The sequence below is a fragment of the Arachis hypogaea genome, chromosome 9 (genome assembly GCF_003086295.3).
Source record: "Arachis hypogaea cultivar Tifrunner chromosome 9, arahy.Tifrunner.gnm2.J5K5, whole genome shotgun sequence".
NCBI lineage: Eukaryota > Viridiplantae > Streptophyta > Magnoliopsida > Fabales > Fabaceae > Arachis > Arachis hypogaea.
The window spans coordinates 46,118,217-46,138,709 of NC_092044.1; the positions used below are offsets into that span (position 1 = coordinate 46,118,217).

General features: G+C 39.1%; 1 non-coding gene across 1 annotated transcript; it reads left to right on the plus strand.

Moving 5' to 3' along the window:
- Positions 1-108, plus strand: LOC112713923 (small nucleolar RNA R71). The gene has a single exon (XR_003158882.1). It is a non-coding gene; the product is annotated as a small nucleolar RNA R71 (small nucleolar RNA).
- Positions 109-20,493: the final 20,385 nt, after the last annotated feature.

Below are 20,493 nucleotides of genomic sequence, written 5' to 3' on the forward strand. Positions count from 1 at the left end.
AAGCATGTCAGAAGGACACTTTTTGATCAATTGTTTGTATCTTTCCCAAGCTTCATAGAGGGATTCACCTTCCTTCTGTCTGAAGGTTTGGACTTCCACTCTAAGCTTACTCAATTTTTGAAGTGGAAAGAACTTTGCCAAGAAGGCATTGACTAGCTTTTCCCAAGAGTTCAGGCTTTCTTTAGGTTGTGAGTCCAACCATATCCTAGCACTGTCTCTTACAGCAAAAGGGAATAGCATAAGTCTGTAGACCTCAGGGTCAACCCCATTAGTCTTGACAGTGTCACATATTTGTAAGAATTCAGCTAAAAACTGATGAGGATCTTCCAATGGAAATCCATGGAACTTGCAATTCTGTTGCATTAGAGAAACTAATTGAGGCTTAAGCTCAAAGTTGTTTGCTCCAATGGCAGGGATAGAGATGCTTCTCCCATAGAAGTCGGGAGTAGGTGCAGTAAAGTCACCCGTCGCCTTCCTTGCATTGTTGGCATTGTTGTTGTTTTCGGCTGCCATGTCTTCTTCTTTGAAGAGTTGTGCTTTAGCTTCTCTTAGCTTTCGCTTCAAGGTCCTTTCAGGTTCAGGGTCAGCCTTAACAAGAATGCTTTTGTCTTTGCTCCTGCTCATATGAAAGAGAAGAGAACAAGAAAATATGGAATCCTCTATGTCATAGTATAGAGATTCCTTGAGGTGTCAGAGGAAAAGAAAAATAGAAGGAAGAGGTAGAAGAATTCGAACTTAGAAAGATAGAGTTCGAATTGTGCATTGAGGAGGAGTGTTAGTCCATAAATAGAAGGATGTGATAGGAGGGGAAGAAATTTTCGAAAATTAAAGTGGATTAATTAAAAGAAATTTTGAAAAAATAGTGATTGATTTTCGAAAACTAAGATTGAGAAAGAATTAAAGTGATTTTTGAAAAAGATTTTGAAATTAGAAATAAAAAAGATATGATTGAAAACTATTTTGAAAAAGATGTGATTAAGAAGATATGATTGAAAAGTTATGGTTTTAAAAAGATATGATTGAAAAGATATGATTTGAAAAACAATTTAAAAAGATTTGATTTTTAAAATTAATGACTTGGCTAACAAGAAAAGATATGATTCAAACATTAAACCTTTCTCAACAGAAAAGGCAACATACTTGAAATGTTGAATCAAATCATTAATTGTCAGCAAGTATTTTTGAAAATGGAAAGAAATTGTTTTTGAAAATATATGATTGAAAAGATATGATTTGAAAAAGATTTGATTTTGAAAAATTATGAAAACTTGAAAAAAATCTGCATTAAAAACAAAATCTTCCCTACCATTCTGGCGTTTAACGCCCAAAATGCTACCCTTTTGAGCGTTAAACGCCCAGCCAGGGGCGTTTAAACGCCAGTTTTCCTTCTTCACTGGGCATTTTGAACGCCCAGCTTTTCCTGTGTAATTCTTCTGCTGTATGTTCTGAATCTTCAATTCTCTGTATTATTGACTTGAAAAGACATAAATTAAAATTTTTTTTTTGGATTTTTAATGATGAGGAATAATCAAAATGCAACTAAAATCAAATAAACAATGCATGCAAGACACCAAACTTAGAAGTTTGTATACTACTGACACTAACAAATTGAGAATGGATATGAGAAACAACAAAACACACAAAACAAGAGAATTTAAAGATCAGAGCAAGTAAATCATCAAGAACAACTTGAAGATCAATGAAGACACATGAATGAATTCGAAAAATACAAGAAGAACATAAACATGCAATTGACACCAAACTTAAAATGAGACACTAAACTCAAACAAGAAACATAAAATATTTTTGGTTTTTATGATTTTGTAATTTTTTTGGATTTTTCGAAAATTATATGGAAAAGAAAATAAAGAGATTCAAAATTTTTAATAAGAATTCCAGGAATCATGCAATGTTAGTCTAAAGCTTTAGTCTAAAGAAATTAGACATGGCTAGCCAAGCTTCAGCAGGACAATGCATTCAAGAGCTAAATTGATGAAGATCAATCAGCTTTGGTGATGATAAGAACATCACCTTGAAACACTAGAATTCATTCTTAAAAATTCTGAAAAATACCTAATCTAAGCAACAAGATGAACCGTCAATTGTCCAAACTCAAACAATCCCCGGAAACAGCGCCAAAAACTTGGTGCACGAAATTGTGATCATCAATGGTGCCATCAACATGGTACGCACAATTGTAATCACAACTTCGCACAACTAACCAGCAAGTGCACTGGGTCGTCCAAGTAATAAACCTTACGCGAGTAAGGGTCGATCCCACGGAGATTGTTGGTATGAAGCAAGCTATGGTCATCTTGTAAATCTCAGTCAGGCATATTCAAATGGTCATAGATGATTTATGAATAAAGCATAAAATAAAGATAGAGATACTTATGTAATTCATTGGTGAGAATTTCAGATAAGCGTATGGAGATGCTTTGTCCCTTCCGTCTCTCTGCTTTCCTTCTAACTTCATCCAATCCTTCTTACTCCTTTCTATGGCAAGCTGTATGTAGGGTTTCACCGTTGTCAATGGCTACCTCCCATCCTCTCAGTGAAAATGTTCAACGCGCTCTGTCACAGCACGGCTATTCAGCTGTCGGTTCTCGATCATGTCGGAATAGAATCCAGTGATTCTTTTGCGTCTGTCACTAACGCCCCACAATCGCGAGTTTGAAGCTCGTCACAGTCATTCAATCCTTGAATCCTACTCAGAATACCACAGACAAGGTTTAGACCTTCCGGATTCTCAAGAATGCCGCCATCAATTCTAGCTTATACCACGAAGATTCCGATTAAGGGATCCAAGAGATATCCACTCAATTTATGGTAGAACGGAGGTGGTTGTCAGGCACACGTTCATAGGTGAGAATGATGATGAGTGTCACAGATCATCACATTCATCAAGTTAAGGAACAAGTGATATCTTAGAACAAGAATAAGCCAAATTGAATAGAAGAACAATAGTAATTGCATTAATACTCGAGGTACAACAGAGCTCCACACCTTAATCTATGGTGTGTAGAAACTCCACCGTTGAAAATACATAAGAACAAGGTCTAGGCATGGCCGAATGGCCAGCCTCCCAAAGAGGGTTCAATCATAAAAACATGATCAAAAGATCTAAAGTGATCAAAAGATGAAAATACAATAGCAAAATGTCCTATTTGTAGAGAACTAGTAGCTTAGGGTTTACAAAGATGAGTAAATGATATAAAAATCCATTTCCGAGCCCACTTGGTGTATACTTGGGCTGAGCATTGAAGCATTTTTGTATAGAGACTCCTCTTGGAGTTAAACGCCAGCTTTTGTGCCAGTTTGGGCGTTTAACTCCCATTCTTGTGCCAGTTCCGGCGTTTTACGCCAGAATTCTTGAGCTGACTTGGAATGCCTGTTTGGGCCATCAAATATCGGGAAAAGTATGGACTATTATACATTGCTGGAAAGCCCAGGACGTCTACTTTGCAACGCAATTGGAGGCGCGCCAATTGGGTATCTGTAGCTCCAGAAAATTCACTTTGAGTGCAGGGAGGTCAGAATCCAACAGCAACTGCAGTCCTTTTCAGCCTCTGAATCAGATTTTTGCTCAGGTCCCTTAATTTCAGCCAGAAAATACCTGAAATCACAAAAAAACACACAAACTCATAGTAAAGTCCAGAAAAGTGGATTTTAACTAAAAACTAATAAAAATATAATAAAAACTAACTAAAACATACTAAAAACATACTAAAAACAATGCCAAAAAGCGTACAAATTATCCGCTCATCAGCCACTAACGCAGGTAATCTTGGCCTAGTCCAACGTTAGTGACAAAGTTAGTGTCACTAACGTTGGCGTCTCTTTTTGCTCCACGTTAGAGTTCACGTTAACTACATTAACGTGGCCCTTAACGTAGTGATGTATGGCCTTTTGCAACGTTAGTGGTGTTAACTTTACCACTAATATTAGAGCTTCCTCTTCTTTCCACGTTAGTTCCTACGTTAGTGAAACTAACGTGACAAATAACGTGGGTTGTTATGGCTTTCGAAGGCGTTAGTGGTGATAACTTTACCACTAACATTGTAAGCTTGCTCCCTTTTTACGTTAGTGGTCACGTTAGTGATACTAACGTGGCTACTAACGTGGTCTTTCTATTCTTTCTTTGTCCTGAAATCAAACAAACAGGGTGTATCAAAGTTTTGTTCTAGGTCATGAGATCTTACATTATATAAATTGGCATTCGATTCATGCATTATTCTCATGAAATTAAGTTTTGTTCACAATGTTTGTTTGAATCAAGATGTAAGTGTACATTCACCCAAAACTTGCTTATTTCCTAATAAAATGCATGAAACTACCTAAAAATAGTAAAGAAAAGGCTAGTGAAACTGGCCAAGATGCCCTGGCATCAAGAGCGTGCCTATTGGACTTCTGTAGCGCCAGAAAAACGCGTTTGAGTGCAGTGAGGTCAGGATCCAACAGCATCTGCAGTTCTTTCTCAGCCTCTGAATAAGATTTTTGCTCAGGTCTCTTAATTTCAGCTAGAAAATATCTGAAATTACAGAAAAACACACAAACTCATAGTAAAGTCCAGAAATGTAATTTTTTCCTAAAAATATAATAAAAAGTAACTAAAACATACTAAAAACTATGTAAAAACAATGCCAAAAAGCGTATAAATTATCTGCTCATCAGTACACCTGGGAACAAGGTGTGCAACATAGCTGTAGTACCTTCTTAGGTTACATGCGTGCCAAGACCTCAAGAGCTCCCACCATTGGATGTCGGACACCTTGTAGTAATCTTTACCTAAGACTTCGACTATCTTGTAAGGTCCCTTCCAATTTGCTGCCAGCTTCCCTTCACCCAGCTTCTAGATTCCGATGTCGTTTCGGATTAGCATGAGGTCGTTAGTTATGAAGCTTCTCTTGATAACCTTCTAGTTATACCTTAGAGCCATCCTTTGTCTTAGGGCTTCTTCTCTAATCCAAGGTCTTTCTTGGACTTCTGGGAGAAGATCGAGTTCTTTCTTTTGTGCCTGCATGTTTGCTACTTCATTATATAATATAACTCTAGGTGATTCTTCATCAATTTCTATGGGAATCATTGCTTCAATTCTGTAGGCATGTCAGAAAGGTGACTCTCCCGTCGTTGAATGCGAGGTTGTCCGATATGCCCATAAGATTTGAGGGAGCTCATCCGCCAAAGCCCTTTTTACGTCTTGTAATCGGCGCTTCAACTCGGGTAGTATGACTTTATTTGTGGCTTCAACCTGTCCATTGGCCTGGGGATGTTCTACCAATGTGAATTGCTGTTTTATTTTGAGGTCGGCCACCAAGTTCCTGAAGGTTGTGTCGGTAAATTGAATTCTATTATCCGTGGTGATGGAGTGAGGAACCCCAAACCTTGTGACAATATTTTTTATAGGAATTTCCAACTTCTCTGGGTAGTGATTGTTGCTAATGGTTCTGCCTCAATCCACTTAGTAAAATAGTCAATCCCTACTATGAGGTATTTAACTTATCCCGGGGCTTGAGAAAATGGTCCAACCAGATCGAGACCCCATTTCGCAAATGACCATGGTGAGGTAACGCTGATGAGCTCCTCAGGAGGTGCAACGTGGAAGTTGGCATGCTTCTGGCAGGGTGGGCACTTCTTAATGAACTTGGCCCCTTTCCTTTGCAAGGTCGGCTAAAAGAATCCAGCTCGAATCACCTTTTTGGCTACTGATCGAGCTCTCAAATAATTCCCACATATGCCATTGTGCACGTCTTCTAAATCTTCCTTAGTGTTGAAGGTCGGAGCACACTTTAAGATGGGTGTTGATATCCCTCTTTTATATAGAACATTGTGGACCAGTGTGTAATTTTGTGCTTCCTTTATAAGTCTTCTAGCCTCCTTTTCATTCTCAAGAAGGATATCGATTTTGAGATAGTTGACTATAGAGTCATCCATCCCAAATTTTGATTGGATATGGCCATTGTATCCGAGTTATCTTCCCCTTTTGCTATTGTTGGTTCTTGTAGAGTCTCCTGGATGAGGCTTCTATTATTGACCCCTAGCTTGGTGCTGGCTAACTTGGAGATGGCATCATCTCGGGCATTTGATTCTCAGGCTATATGTCGGACTTCTCCCTCAAGAAAGTGTGTTAGCTGCTATCGGGCTCCATCTAAATACTTCTTCATCTAAATATTTCTTCATTGTGGGGTCTTTTTGTTCGCACTTCTTTGGCCAACTTCAAGCCAGCAAGTAACACTTCATATTCTGCTTGGTTATTAGAAGCAGGGAACTCGAATCTTAGTGACAGTTCTATCTGAGTTTCTTGGTCATTTTTCAGGGTGACACCTGTAATGCTGCCAGTTTTATTGGATGACCCATCTACGTACAGGCTCTAGGTAGTCGGATCTCCCAAGCTTTTAGTGTATTCAGCTATAAAGTTGGCAAGATACTGGAATTTAATTGCTGTCCAAGCTTCGTACTTTAAGTCGAACTCAGATAGTTCCATAGCGCATTGTAGCATCTGTCTTGCTAGGTCCGTCTTTTGTAGAATGTGTTTCATGGGTTGATTAGTATGGAACTTTATTGTATGAGTTGGAAATAAGGTCAGAGCCTTTGAGATGTGAGGATAAGGGCATAAGTAAACTTTTCTATCTTTTGATAGTTTAGCTCTGCCCCTTGTAAGGTTTTGCTGATAAAGTAGATAGGTTGCTATCCCTTTTTATCCTCTCAGATCAGGGCTGAAGCTATTGCTCAACTTGCTATAGTTAGGTATAGAAAGGCTTTGAAATCTTGAAAGGCCTGTTCGCTTTTTGGAGTCTACTCGAAATGCTTTCCCTTTCTAAGGATGGCATTTGAGGGTAGTGATTTTAGAGCAGACCCTGCTAGGAACCTAGATAAAGCTGCTAGCCTTCCATTTAATTGTTGGACCTCCTTGACACAGGTCAAACTCTTCATGTTAAGTATGGCTTGACATTTATCCAGGTTTGCTTATATGCTTCTTTGAGTTAGCATGAAGCCCAAGAATTTTTTTGCTTCTACTGTGAAGGCGCATTTTGTGGGGTTTAGCCTCATCCCGTACTTTCTTATCGTAGAGAACACCTCAGACAGATCGGATAATAGTGTTGAGTGCTCTTTGGTTTAGATGAGCATGTCGTCTACACATACTTCCATGAGTTCTCCTAGGTGGAAAAGAACACCTTATTCATCAGCCATTGATATGTAGCACTCGCATTTTTTAACCCGACAGGCATCACTATGTAACAATAGTTAGCTTTTGGGGTTATGAACGAGGTATTTTCTTGGTCCGGTTTGTACATCAGAATTTGGTTGTATCCCGATAAGCATCCATGAAGGACAAATACCGATAACATGAGACTGAGTCGATCAGAGCATCAATGCTAGGGAGAGGATATGGATCCTTGGGGCAAGCCTTGTTGAGGTCGGTGTAATCTACACACATCCTCTATTTTCAGTTTTAATTTTTCACCAAAATGACGTTAGCTAGCCACAATGGGTACTTCACCTCCTTTATGAATCCTGCTTCTAACAAGGCTTGTACTTGTTCTTCTACGTTTTTGGTCCCATATTCTGACGCTTTTGTTGGTAGGTCGGGAGCCCGGGTATACTTCAAGTTTATAAGACATCAGGTCGGGATCTATGCCGGGTATGTTGGAGGCTTTCCAGGCAGATAGTTCGGAATTCCATTGTAGGAGACCAATGAGCTTTTTCTTGAGTCCTTCCTCCAAGTTGGCTCCTATGCTTATTGTTTTTTCGGGATTGTCTTCGATTTGCACTTCTCCTAATTTGCCTTTAAGCTGGGGGCGTAGTTCTTCTAGAGTTCGAACACCACCAAGCTCGATGGTATTGACCTCTTTGCCCCTAGGACTTCCTCTTAGATTGAGACTTTCATTGTAACATTTACGTGCTAGCTTCTGATATCCTTTTATGGTAGCAAATCTTTCTAAAGTAGGGAACTTCATGCATAGGTGAGTAGTAGAAACAACCGCTTGAAGTCTATTCAGGGTCATCCATCCTATTAGGGCGTTGTATACCAATGCAACGTCAACCACAATGTAGTCAATGTTTAACGTTTTCAACTCATGCCCTTTTCAGAGGTAGTGTAGAGGGAGATGTACCCGAGAGGTCGAATCAGCATGTCCCCCAATCCAAAGACATTATCTGGGTATGCCTTTAGATCATTTTCCTCCAATTCGAGCTTGTCGAAGGCGGGTTTAAACAGTATATCGGTCGAGCTTCCTTGGTCTATGAGGGTCTTATGGAGGTTGGCATTGGCAAGAATCATGGTAGGCAAGTCGGGAATTTTGAGATTTCCCCAACCTGATACACATCCTTTAAACGCCTTTTTCGTGATGATTAGGATATTCCTCCTCCAGTGAATCCTCCATTGATCATGTGTATGTGTGGCTCAAGAGTTTGAGGTGGACATTCTTGTCATCCCCTTTCTTCATCTCTCTTTCTTTTCCCCTGCTCGTTGATGTGAGCGAGAACTACTACTGGTTTGGAATCGATCAAAACAAGCGTCAATTCGTTGGTAGCATAGTCCAAACTAACCACAACTCTCGCAATCAAATTGTTAAATTCAAAGGATGTCATAATTCAAAACTAATTCAAAACCGGGAATGTTAATTCCCGGGTCGTCTCCCAACGACACTTGAGATCAATGAGTGTACTGTAACATCCCGCATTTTTGAAAATATAATTATAAATAAATTGTGATTTTATTTTATTAAGTTTAAACTTTATAATTTTAAAAATTATTTTTATTAGAAATAATTAAGTAGATTCGGAGGTAATTTCATTTTAAACAAATTAAGATTCTTAAGTAATTTTATATAATGGAATATTTTGTATAATTTTAGTAATTGAAAATTAAGAAAGAATTGTACAATTTAATTTAAGTAATTTTTATTATGAATAAGTTATGACTTATTATTAATTTGGACTCTTTATTTTATAAATTGAACAATTAAGAGTAATTAAATTAGTTTTACTAATATTTGGGTTGATTTAATTAATATTCTTGTGTAATTTTACAATTGTTATTTCATATAATTTGAAATTAAGATTTAGTAATTGATGCAATATATAACTTAATTTAAGAAATTTCTATTATGAATAAATATGGTTTATTTTATTAGTTTATGCTCTTGAAGATTAATTTATTAGGAATGATTAAATTGATTTTGATAAATACTTTAGTTTTAAGACAATTAGTATTTGTGCACAATTTTGATTATAACTAGTTATTTTATATAAATTGAAATTAAAGTTTTGGTAATAGAAAAATAATAAAAATGTTATATAATTTAATTTAGACAATAGATACTTCAGGTTTAAACTGTTTTATAAAATGATTAGAATATTTATGTTATGATTTAAATTAGAAATAATTATTTGAACTCATCAATGAATTAATAAATAAAATTGTGCTAATTCTGCCAATTAGGCTCAACATCCATTGGCCTGGGTTAGCCTTTTTCCTTATTTCTGCTCCAATTGCACGCTCTATTCTGCCAATTTCTTATTAAACTGCTTTTTCTTGTTTTAATTCAACTTTGGCCTGTGCTCCGTTTTAAATTACCAGAGCTGTTTCTGCCTTTCGATTCCGTTGAATTCGAAATCTTCATTTCACTGCAACTATGGTCATTGTTGTGGAAGCTAATGCTACTGCTTTCCCAGTTATGTTGAGATGCAGTGCCCCTGCTTTCTTGGTTGAAACGGTTGTGTGACTAATAGGAATCTAGCCAACTGTCTCGCTGCAATTCTGTCTCCGACTTCTTGTAATTGCGACATCGAGGTAGGGGATTTAAAATGATTTCAATTTAAGAATGCCCGCAAGGTTTATTGAGTAAATTGCAAATAGTCTTAATTGTTGCGAATGATTAATTGATGATATGAATGCTAAGTTGTGCTTGTGAAGTGTAACTGGAATTATTGATAGTGATATTGATTGGTTGTGTAAATATTGAATTGTGGCTAAAATTGTGATTGGAATGGTTGAGATTGTGATTTGGAATTGTTGATTGGTAATATTGATTGATTATGTAGATTGGAAATAGTTTGATGACTTATTGTTGAGAATTACTGAATTTTAATGGATTATGTTGGATTTGTTGCTGTTGAGCTATTATTTGGTATATTGTAATGTTAATGAGCTTGGTTGGTGGTTGATTTGGAATTGGTTTTGAGGGGTATTAAAGGGTTGGATTTTGAATACTAAATGGTTTGCTAAAAATCAGATTCTCTTGAAATTAAACGGCAACTTTGAAAGTGAATTAGTGACTTTATAGTGACTGAAATGATAAGAATTTAAGTGTTAAGTAAATTATATTAAGTGTAATTGTGAAAACTCAATTTTGAAGGTTTTGTATCAACTAGAGAATTAGTTATGATTTTTCAAAGTTGAATTCTAAAATCTGATTTTCTGCATAATTTCTAAACTGAGTCAGTAATTTTGAAAAACTATAACTAATTCTGTGATTATCGGAATTGCATGAAACCAGGTCTGGGTTAAACTTAGGAATATAAGGAACTAAACTGGAAAATTTGAGACTTTTTCATTAAGTTTAAGATTTATGGTGAATTTTTGAATTATGGATGTCAAATCTGATTTTTCTGCAGAACGTTTAACACAGAGCAACTTGTTTCCTCTATTGGAATCTCTCCAGTTTGAATTTTGAAATGGAGCCAATTTTAAATAAAACTCTGGTCCTAATAATTTAATTTCATAAAAATTTAGAATTGTTAGAATTGTGGTTTTAAAGATATGGATTTTTAAAGTAAGGTGTATTATGCATTAAAAATCAAGTTTTGTTTTCTAAATCAGTAACTTTGAGACTTTATAATTTTTAATTCTGGAATGATATTGAGATGCAACCAATTGGAGGTGAAAGTTGAGTATGTTTAGTACATATGATTCAAATTTCAGGGTTTTTCATGTTTTAATAAGTGAGTTATGGGACTTGGAAGAGGTTGTGTTTAATGATTTGTAAAACAGAATTTTGCAGAAAATTACCTAACTTCCAAGCTACGTAACTCCTTCATTAAAAATGGTATGATACTGGAACCAATTGAGAAAGAAATTTGGATAACTTAAGTTTAACCACATTAATTTTGAAGGTGGTTGGATTCAATTTGGATTTTATATGAAATTTTGAATGTTGTATGTTGCTGTTGTTTTCTGGATATAAAATACTGTAGAACAGTCACGGTTTTGCTTATATTCCCGAAGCTAGAGTCAATGAAAAATTATGATTTTTTATTCAATAGAAAGCTTAATCTGAGACGGTCACATGGATATAAAATTTGCGTAATTCCAAATTCATTTGATATTTTAAAAACAAAATAGAAATCAGGCTGCCAAGTTGTGTTGGTAATTATTTTGGATATGGAATTTAAGAAATAGATTTTTTATTATCAAATATTTTTGAGAATATATTGCTGTGGCAATTGCTGAAAGAGTAGTATGATAAAAAGCAGAGGACCTGTTGAAGGGTCATTTGTTGCTTAAAGCAACCCAAGAGGTGCTTGTTTGTTTATTTATTGCATTAAGGCAACTCCAGATTTATTTGTTCGTTCATCTGCTGCATTGAGGCAGTCAGATAGATGGTGGTGCGACTACCGAGAACGCTTTCCTACGGTACAGATCCATATTTTAATTCTGTAAGGCAGAGGGGTTATTTCTTGCTACAGAAGTACCGTGACCACCTGTTCCATTTCTGTAGTGGCAGAGGGGTTATTTCCTGTATACAGAAGGTGTGTCGGCATACATTCCTGCAGTGGTAGATGTGTTATTTCCTGCGTGCAGTGGACCCTGTGGTAGCAGATGGGTTATTTCCTGTACACAGGGGTATAGCCAACTAGAAAGCCATACTCGTTTCAGCTGCTTTGGGTTACGTCGGGAGCAGATAGAAACCGACAGATGAGCTCATTACCTGCGCTAGGACTAGACATTCATCATATGCATCTATGTGACATTATTTGGTGTGTATATTGTAATTGGTTTGCCTAAATGAATAATTCTGATAACTGCTAATTGCTATACTTGATATAATTGCTCTTGATTGTGTTTGAACCTCATTACTTGTGTTTGTAACTGATTGGCTGGATTGTGGTGAATTGGGTGTTGGTTGAATTGCTTGGGCCTGAGGTCGTGATTGGATTGTGTTTGAGGTTTAGTAAGTATGAAAGATTGAGCTGGTTTAGCATAGACTTAATGAACCTATGCTTGGAACATATTAGTCATTCATACGGTCTAGGAAAACTTTTAAGAATTTCATAAAGGAAAATATGGGTTTAGAATTTTGGATAATTAACTGAAGCTTTATAAGATTTTGGATTTTTGAATGTTGTGTCGTTGGTTTTCAAAATAAAAGATTGATAAGGCGAGTAAAGATCATTGCAGATGAAAACGGTTTTTCTTTTAATATTTCTGAATGGAATTAACTATTTGCGTTTTATTTTTTACTTTCACGGTATTCTCGACCTCTACTGAGAACATGTGGTTTGGTTCTCACCCCCAAATTTTCCACCTTTTCGGTGACACTGGTTTGAAGACACAATTTGAAGCTGCGAGCGATTAGTAGGTTTTCTTTATGGTTTTAATTGCTTTCATAGAGTCCCCTCGCTGTTGTCCCTTGAGATTTTATTTCATATAGAGTGGTAGGTTTGGTATATTATATTTGAGTTTCATTTGGTTTTTTTTTTGTATAAGAATTATTAACAATAGTAATTATGTGATTATTATTTCTTGTAAATGTTTGAATTATGACTTTAATGAATAAAAACAAAATTTTTGGCATTTTCTTAAAACTGAAACGCAAACTTGATACAAAGGCTCAATAATTAAGTAGTTATTACTAGAGAAGGTTACGTAATGTTCTTTCTAGTAGAAATACCCTGACTTAAGCAAGGTAATTTTACTGGACGGGATGTTAGAATATGGTATCAGAGCAGTCTTTCCTGTAGAGCCTTAGGAATGGACTGACTATGCTTCATTGCATACTCTGGGTGTTTGTCATGCTTTGTGACTTGTTCTGGTAACAAGAGTTTGAGTTTATATGCATGACTGTCTAGTGATTAACGCTATTAGTTTACCGTTGCATACCTCATTGTATCAAGTTTGGCCAAATTAATACTGATGATTTATGTATTTGGGAACACTAATAGATAACGCGAATCACGAGGTATTGGGGGACGTTAGAAACTAAGTTCTAGAGACTAGTTCCATTTCGACGTATGATCTTTATTCGTGCTTAGCGTTATTTCTTTCTCTACTATTTGTATTGGAATTTCTAGTTTTTGATCTCTTTCTTGCTAACTTTGTGTTATCACTCGTACATGTCCTTGCTTGACTCTGTATCTGGCTACTGTTTGAATCTTTTGAAACATTTATCCTTACCTTATGTTCTGAGGGTTACCTGAAACTGTAGGTCGATCTCGGTCGAGATCTTCTGTGTTAGTCGGAGTCGACGTGTCCGGCAGGTGTACAGTGGCCAGAGCTGGTGTGTCCGACTTGTGGAACTGAGAGTGCTGCTGATCCTTTGTCACTGAAGGGTGGGGGGTACCTGCAAGGGACTCCGATGCTTAAGTTAGCAAGTGTATTAAGCAGGTATTGAGTAGAATCAGAGTATGAGTTATACCTGGGTGCTCCAGTGTATTTATAATGGTGTGGAGTGACCTTTTTAGATAAGATAAGTTAGTTATCTTATCTTATCTTATCTTTATCTTTGAGTGAGGTCATCTTATCTTCAGGGGAACCGCCTTTATCTTTCTGGGCTTTGGCTGCCTTTAGATTGGGCTGTGTTTCTTCGTTTTGGGCCTGCTTTAGGCTCCTTTGGCGAGTTGGCCAAGCTCTTTGAGAAGAGGTCGAGCATTTGGCCGAGCTCTTTTGAGAAGAGGTTGGATAGTCTGACTTCAAGAGGTCGGTCGGCTTCTCGCTAAACATCCCGGGTCGGACAGCTTGACCCAGGGTATAAACAGTGCTCCTGCTTGAGTTCGATCTTTCCATGAGATCGTGCTTTTCAGAGCTTCGATCTCTTTGGAAGTAGTGCTCAAGCATCTGTCTTGCTTGTTTCTTCATTGCTTTACAATCTTGTAGATTTTCTAGAGGTTTGGTACTTCACAGTCGAACCTCTTTTGAATGGTAGCGTGGGTTTTCTACCCTTGCCTTCTGGATCACGCCTTGCTTTAAGTTTGTGTGACAACCCTCTGCTTTGGCAAAGTTGTCCTTGCGACTTGATATCCAGACTTTTAGTGATTTGTCCAATGACGTTTTAGTGTTCTTTATATAGAACCTTTTTTGTTAGTCTTGGATGATGTTCGTAGCCCTGTTTGAGATTGTGCCTTCTTTGAGTGGAGTTGTATCCCTTTTTGCTAAGCACATTTGAGCCTTAAGTTGTTTCCCAACCTTTTGGCTTGTTCTTTTTTTGAAGTCTTACTTGCGCCTCTTCTTTAGCTGACGTCGACCTGTATGACTTTGCCCCTGCTTGAGTTCGGACATTTCCGTGAGACCGTGCTTTCAGAGTTTCGATCTCTTCGGGGAAGTCGTGCTCAAGCATCCTGACTTTGGTCGATCATTGAGTAGTTTCTCCTTGTGCGAGTCTGGTATTGCCCCTTTTACTTTGTTGAGGGGACTTTTCAGCCTTCTTCCAACTTGTTTGTCTTTGCTGTTCGGGCTTTTTAGTCATAATCCAACAACTTTTTAGGTAGTGTTCCGATGGGGAACCTTTTTATAGTTTGTTTGGATGACTTTTTAGCTCTGTCTTTGAGGCTGTGCTTTTTGCTTTTTAAGTAGTGTCTTTTTTCAAGACTTCGTACCTTTTAGCAAAACATTCCTGGCCTTTCTCTGGCCGTTTGTGAGATGTCTTTGTCCGTTTTTGTGGATCTTTGTAGAGTGTCGGTACTTTGTTGTCCAACCTCTTTTGATCACTTCTGATTTTGTCCACTTTCTGCTTGGTCGAGGTGGTCCTTGGGGCAAATTTGTCTGACGACCTTTTAGTGTTTTCGTAGAACACTTTTTAGTCATTCTGAACAATTTTGATAGCCTTGTCGTGGAGCCGTGGCTTTTTGGGCGGAGCTATGTCTGTTTTAGCGCACGTTTTTCGTTGGTCCGACTTCTTCTTGTCGGTCCAAGCTGTAGCTTTGGTTGGTCTGACTTCTTCTTGTCGGTCCAAGCTGTAGCTTTCGCTGGTCCGACTTCTTCTTATCGGTCCAAGCTGTAGCTTTCGTTGGTCCGACTTCTTCTTATCGGTCCAAGCTGTAGCTTTCGTTGGTCCAACTTCTTCTTGTCGGTCCAATCTGTAGCTTTCCAAGTTATTTCTATAATCCTCTTTCTTGGACCTTGTCCAGGTCTCTTTCAGGGATTACTTTTATAACTTTTGTGTTGTGGGCCAACTTTCGTCGTGTCGGGGCTCTCCTGAGTTATTTCTGTAATCCTCTTTCTTGGACCTTGTTCAGGTCTCTTTCAGGGATTACTTTTATAACTCTTTTGTCATTTGGGCCGATTTTGTCATGTCGGGTCTTCCTAAGTTATTTCTGTAATCCTCTTTCTTGGACCTTGTTCAAGTCTCTTTTAGGGATTACTTTTATAACTTTTGTCGTTTGAGCCAACTTTGTCATGTCGGGCTCTTCTAAATTATATCTATAATCCTCTTTCTTGGACCTTGTTCAGGTCTCTTTCAGGGATTACTTTTATAACTTGTTTTGTAGGAGACCGACTTTGTTAGGTCGATCTCTTCTAAGTTATTTTTGTAATCCTCTTTCTTGGACCTTTGTTAGGTCTCTTTCAGGGATTACTTTTATAACTTGTCTTGTAGGAGACCGACTTCGTTAGGTCGATCTCTTCTAAGTTATAGCAATTCCTCTTTAATAGGGTTGGCCAGACCTCATTCCGGGGATTTGCTGATAACTTGGGTTGACTTGGTTCGACTTTTTAGTGTCGGCCAGTCTTTTTAAGTTATTATATAGCAATTCATAAGACCTCGTCAGGTTCTTTTTGGGATCACTTTCGATAACTTCTTGCATTATTCTGTGTTTATCGTTGCCGATTCGTAGATGGTGGTTTCTGTCCCGGTTTGATCGTCCTTTAGGTGAATCGCGTTTTCACCTTTGTCGGATGATCATTCCTATCGAGATCGTACAGTGAATCTGTTCTTCACTTTCTGTCGATCTGTTGCTTTATAATCGGACGATGAATGCTTCAGATTAATGCGTCTTGGGAATTTGTAGAGCAGTGAATTTAGTTTTCACTTTGTCGACCTTTGTCGAAATCAAACGATGAATTCGGTCTTCATCGTGGTCGGGCGGTGAAGTTGGTTTTCACCTTGCCGACCTGTCGCTTTGTAATCGGACGATGAATTTGGTTTTCATCTTGCCGACTTTGTCGTGATCGGGCGGTGAATTTGGTTTTCACCTTGCCGACCTTTGTTGTGATTGGGCGGTGAATTTGGTTTTCACCTTGCCGACCTGTCGTAATTGGACGTCTTGGTAGGAAACTTTTTAAGGAATCTGCGAACTTTTAAACAATAAAATGAATAAGAGTGTGTACATGTTAGTCCTTACCATTCTAGGTCAAGCAATCTTTTTGGATCTCGGCCTGGCGCCCTTTTTAGATTGCAGGCATGCCATGACCATGGTAGCTCTTGCCCCTCGAGGTCGGATACTCTGTCGTAGCCTTTCCCCAGTTCCTCTGAACACTTGGTATGGTTCTTTCCAGTTGGCTGCTAGCTTCCATTTCCCTAACCGACCTTATGATTCTATCTTGAGGCCATTTGACGCTTTAACACTTCCTTCCTAATCCGAGTAGGTCGAGTTCTTCCCTTTGGTTTTGGGAGTTGACCTCTTTATTGTAGAGGATCATTCTGGGGGATCCTTCTTCGATCTCTACTAGGATTATTGCCTTCACTCCGCGTGGTGAAGTGTGGAGTTGTTTGATATACCCATAGGACTTGTGGGAGCTCTTTAGCCCAAGCTCCCCATTGATCTGAAGAACTTTGGTTCTTTCTGTAAAAAGTTTGCGTCTTTGATCATTTGTTGTGACTTTGCTTTTGTCGTTCTCCTTTTGAGGAGAATATGTGCTTTGCTTAAGATTTGGTTGCTGTTCCTGTTTCTTTTCATCGTTGCCTGACTCTTTTTGTACAAAAGTTTGACCTTTTGTGTTGACCTTTTATTTGAGAGGTGTTCAGACTGTTTGGGTATAGATTGTCAGCTTATTTTCTCTGTGTTCTTGCCCTGTTGTTGCCTCTAAAGGGTGCCCCTGGACTTTCGTGTGAGTCCTGGGGTTTCTCTTTTACTGCTGTATCTGATATCTGATGTTTTGCTGTTACTATCCGAGTTATTTCCTTATTTGTCCGAGTTGTTTGGTAATAACCCCATGGTTGACCTATGTCTTCTTGAAAAAATATTGCTGAGATGTCTACTAAGATCCTGGATAGCATGTCTGATTGACTGGATTCCATAGTTGTAATGCGTGTTACTGTGGCTGACCCTGAGTACTGTGTGCGATTTAGGAGGTTCCGTAGAATTTGTAAGGATAGGGATGAGGAGGAGAATTATGAGCTGGTGTCGCCAGACTCTGAGGAGAGGGTTTGTTTTCCTTCCTTGTTGTGGTCTTGTAATGTAGCCTGGATGAGGCTTCTATTATTGCCCCCTGGTTTAGTGTTGGCTGATTTTGAAAGTGTATCAGCTTGGGCATTCTGCTCCCGAGGTATGTGTCAGACTTCATATTCCCCAAATTGTCCGAGCTGTTGGTACTGACTGATTTTGAAAGTACATCAGCTCAGGCATTCTGCTCCTGAGGTATGTGTCGGACTTCATATTCCCCGAAATGTCCGAGCTGTTTTCTGTTTTTGTCCAGGGTCCCCCGAATTGTCCGAGCTGTTCTTTGGTTTTGTCCAAGGTCCCCCGAATTACCCAAGGTATTTTTTCATGATGGGATCCTCAGCTTGGTTGCTCCCTTCTATTTGTAAGGTGACTACTTGTAAATCACTGGACATAGTAAGCTCCTACCTTCTTAGCTAGCCTTAAACCAGCGAGTAGTGCCTCGTATTCAGTTTGGTCATTTAGCTTGATTTGGCTTCCCTGATTGCTTTATATAATTATGCCTACACCACTCCCGGTTTTGTTTGAAGAGTCGTCCATGTAGAGTTTCCATTTTGTAGGATTTCCCGGGGTGTCAATGTACTCTGTAATAAAGTCGGCCAGATACTATGATTTGATGGCTGTCTGAGCTTTATGTCGAAGATCGATTTCGGATAACTTGACTGCCCACTGTAGAATTCTTCCTGCTAAGTTTGTTTTCTGTAGGATGCCTTCTATGGGTTGGTTGGTCCGAACTCTGATAGTGTGAGCTTGAAAGTATGGGTGGAGTCATCAAGAAGTGAGTATAAGGGCGTAGGCAAACTGTTCTATCTCTTGATAGTTTAGTTCGGCCCCTTGTAGAGCCTTGATGATGAAGTAGACGGGTTATTGCCCACTTTTGTTTTCTTTAACTAGTGTAACTTCCCACTACGAGGTATAATATGAGCTTTTCACTTTCCCTTGGTCGGGTAAGAATGAGTGGTTGCCCCAAGAATTTTCAAAATCTTGGAAGGCTTGTTTGCACCCCGTTGTCCTATTCAAACCTCTCTCCCTTCCTTAATATACCTCTTTGAGGTGTCCTTTGCGAGATGATTTAGACATCCCTCCTCCTGCGAATCCTCTATGAACATGTCTCTCAGGGGTGTGAGGTGGACGTTCAACTCGTTTGACCTCTTTAGTGTGAGACGTTTTTGACTTGTCCGACCTCTTTGGTGTGAGGTGGACCTTCAACTTGTCCGACCACTTTGGTGTGAGATGGACTTTCAACTTTGTCCGACCTCTTTGGTGTGAGGTAGACCTTCAACGCGTCCGACCTCCTTTGTGTGAGGTGGACCTTCAGCGCGTCCGACCTCGTTGGTGTGAGGTGGACCTTCAACGCATTCGACCTCTTTGGTGTGAGGTGGACCTTCAACGCGTCCGACCTCTTTGGTTTTGGATTGGGCGAGGTGGTGGGATCTTCTCAGTGTTGCATATTTCTCGGTAGACATCCACAAGAGACACCCGAAGGGGTGTAATTGTGGTATTTTCTAGGCTTCTCTCCATGTTGATCTTCTTTTTTCTTGGACTCATTATCCTTATCCCGAGAGGAGTAGGAATGTTCTGTTTTTGAGATCTCTCCTAGTCGAGAGTTTTTCTCCATGTTGATGTACTTTTCTGCTCGTTCTTGTACCTCGTTCAGAGATGTTTTGGGTGCTTCTTGGATATTGAGTGGCTAAAAGGTCCTTCTCGTAGACCATTGATGAAGCCCCTGATAGCTGCTTCTGTTGGCAGACTTTATATGCCCAGACATGTTTTGTTGAATCTTTTCATGTAGTTGCGAAGGCTCTCTCGATCTCCTTGCTTGATCCCTAATAGACTTGGGGGCGTGTTTAGCCTTATCTTTTTGGATGGAGAATAACGGATTGCATCTGAGGCCTCCATGAGATGCATCCTGCTTCTGAAATTGTTAAGATGATGGCTTGGATCTGATGTGCTGTTTGTACGGAGTCATGTCTGGAGCTTTGAAGTCCTTTGGGACCTTTAGCTTTCATGATCTCTTTGGTGAATGGATCCTTGTTCTTGCAGGAGCTATCCTCATAAGAGGATCGATTAGCTTTGGCCTTGAGATCGGCTTCGAGTTTTAGGAGTTTGTTCTCCAATTCCCGGCGTCGCTTTATCTCCCTTTGTAGGTCTTTCTCAGGCTCTCGTTGATGTTGGGCTTCTTCTTCCAGTTGTTTTAAACGGTCTTGAAGCGCCTCCATGGCTCCCGTGTTTGGAGAATCCTTTTGTTGTTAAGTTGAGTAGTATCCTTTGGTGTAGTGTCCGCGTTTTTATGCGGCGTTCTATCCTCTAGATCTGAATCGTGGTCATTGTCATGGTCATCCGCCATGGTGATGGGATGACTTCCAGGTTCCCCGGCAACGGCGCTAATGTTGCGAGGGTTACCTGAAACTGTAGGTCGAACTCGGTCGAGATCTTCTGTGTTGGTCGGAGCCGACGTGTCCGGCAGGTGTACAGCGGCCGGAGCTGGTGTGTCCGACTTGTGGAACTGAGAGTGCTACTGATCCTTTGTCACCGAAGGGTAGGGGGTACCTGCAAAGGACTCCGATACTTAAGTTAGCAAGGGTATTAAGCAGGTATTGAGTAGAATTAGAGTATGAGTTATACCTGGGGGCTCTAGTGTATTTATAATGGTGTGGAGTGACCTTTTTAGATAAGATAAGTTAGTTATCTTATCTTATCTTATCTTTATCTTTGAGTGAGGTCATCTTATCTTCAGGGGAACCGCCTTTATCTTTCTGGGCTTTGGCTGCCTTTAGATTGGGCTATGTTCCTTTGTTTTGGGCCTACTTTGGGCTCCTTTGGTGAGTTGGCCGAGCTCTTTTGAGAAGAGGTCGGATAGTCTGACCTGAAGAGGTCGGTCGGCTTGTCGCTAAA